Source organism: Belonocnema kinseyi, chromosome 5, assembly GCF_010883055.1.
Source record: "Belonocnema kinseyi isolate 2016_QV_RU_SX_M_011 chromosome 5, B_treatae_v1, whole genome shotgun sequence".
Lineage (NCBI taxonomy): Eukaryota > Metazoa > Arthropoda > Insecta > Hymenoptera > Cynipidae > Belonocnema > Belonocnema kinseyi.
The window spans coordinates 34421608-34423497 of NC_046661.1; the positions used below are offsets into that span (position 1 = coordinate 34421608).

At 33.5% G+C, this 1890-nt stretch overlaps 1 protein-coding gene across 2 annotated transcripts in view; it reads right to left on the reverse strand.

Moving 5' to 3' along the window:
- The window catches only part of LOC117172851, an 8143-nt gene extending 6325 nt beyond the window's left edge, over nt 1-1818 (reverse strand). Inside the window, exon 1 of one of the 2 annotated variants that reach the window (XM_033361104.1) lies at nt 1794-1818. The gene's annotated coding sequence lies outside the window, so the exon portion shown is untranslated. Of the gene's footprint in view, nt 1-1249; nt 1379-1793 lie in introns of those variants that run through there. The other variant, XM_033361105.1, reaches the window with a different exon arrangement.
- Nucleotides 1819-1890: the final 72 nt, after the last annotated feature.

The window sequence follows — 1890 nt, forward strand, 5'->3', positions numbered from 1 at the left end:
TATACAAAAATCTTATTATCATAAAAAATTTTCCTCGTCCTTTTTGGATTAAATTTTTAGAACATGACAAGTATTTCAAGTATTTTCCTAATATTACATTCATATATATAATTTTCCAATATAATGTTATATTTAATCAGAATAAACATTTGGCTAAAAGAGGGGCCAAATTTTTTTCGTTCATTAAAAAAGAAATTTGCCGGCGTCAAACTTTAACGACGGGCCTATTTCAATTGGAATTTTCCTAAAATTTAATTTTAATTAAATGAAGACATTATTATTCAAATGCATATTTGTGATACTTTTTCACTCTATCAATTTTTCAGACGTTTTGCGTAACCGCTTCGGTATTGAAGAAACGAACAAGGACATTGGTAAACGAATAAGTCAATGGCTAATTGGCGCGCCAGATCGAGACGGTGACAGAAAAATGAGAGAAGCAGCTGCAAGTCATGAGTAAAACAAAAAATAATTTTAAGTGTACTTTTCTTTAATTGCGCTACTTGCTTACAAATGTTTATACACTACCAGTTATTGAAAATATAACACTTTGCAAAAAGATTTATAATATTCAAAAATAAATGGATAAGATTTTAAATTCATGTATTGATTATTGTTTTAATTTCTTTAGTTTCACATTGACATTTCTATAAATGCAACATACTAACAATATATTTTTTCCCTGCTACAGATATTAAAATGCATTTTCTATGAATTCTTTTCATGCTAAAAATTCTTGCAGGTGTATTATCAATGAATGGCATTTCTACAACTTTTGAAACTCCTATTTCATCAGACTTCATTGGCTCTTTGAAAACGTCTTTTGTTCTTGATATGATAAACCCTTTCATAAAATAATTATTCAAATGAATTCGGTTTGTGCGCGCAATAATCTCTGTCAGTTAAAAATATTCGCCGGTTTTCAATTGTACTAGATTGTTGGGAAAAGTAGTAGCAACAAATATTTTTTTATTTTCACGCTTTCATAGTGACTGAAGGAGTCTCTAGAGTTGTTCGTGTTTAAAGCTGGCTCGCTTAACACTGGATATCGATACATGGCTTTCGCAGTTGACCCTTCTGTTTCTGAAAATCGTCTAAAGACTTGTCACACTACCCCTTTGGGCGTTCGCACGTGCGCTTTGATTTCACCTAAATAATTTTTAAAGAGCAAAGCCGAATATTCAGACAAAGGAGCTTGCATATATCTAACATCATCAGCCACATGAATTAAATTATGTATATTTATCACCTGTGATGAGATTCCATAATGCTGTGGCATTTCCGATACAAATTGTCGAAGTAACTGTTCAGCATAATTTACTTTTGGAACAGCTAATTCCGGATTAAATAAAATTCTGCAAGCTGTGTATAAAAGGAGAAAATGTTTATACATTTCTGGGGATAAGACTTTTCGAAGAATAATGGCACCAGCCTACAAGAGAACAAATCTGAACTGCGTAGCTTTCCAATTGGCGAGGCCATCTAACGCGAACGTGTTTCTTTGGAATTCCTTTGGCACTGCCTCAGAGAGTTGAAGTAAAAGCTGCGATAGTAATTGTCGATTTTGTGAACTAATTTTCTCTCAAAAGATTCTTTAGTGCGAAGTTTGCAGTTAATTTCGGGATATACTCGGACTTTACTTCTTGGATTGGTTTTCGATACGCTGACGGACATTCCCTTTATTTCGCACCGTTCACATGCATAAAAACCAGGGTGTCCCTCAGTGCACTTAAGAAAAGCACGTGCTAGTGTGTCACAAACAACGGCCTTAAATATAAATTCAAAATTCTTACCTTCTATTTCAAGACCATTCTCAATAAGATAGGAACATTCTTCGACAAAGTCGCTTAAAAGGTCGTTTGGACTAGCTGGCTTTGAATTGCCTGCATA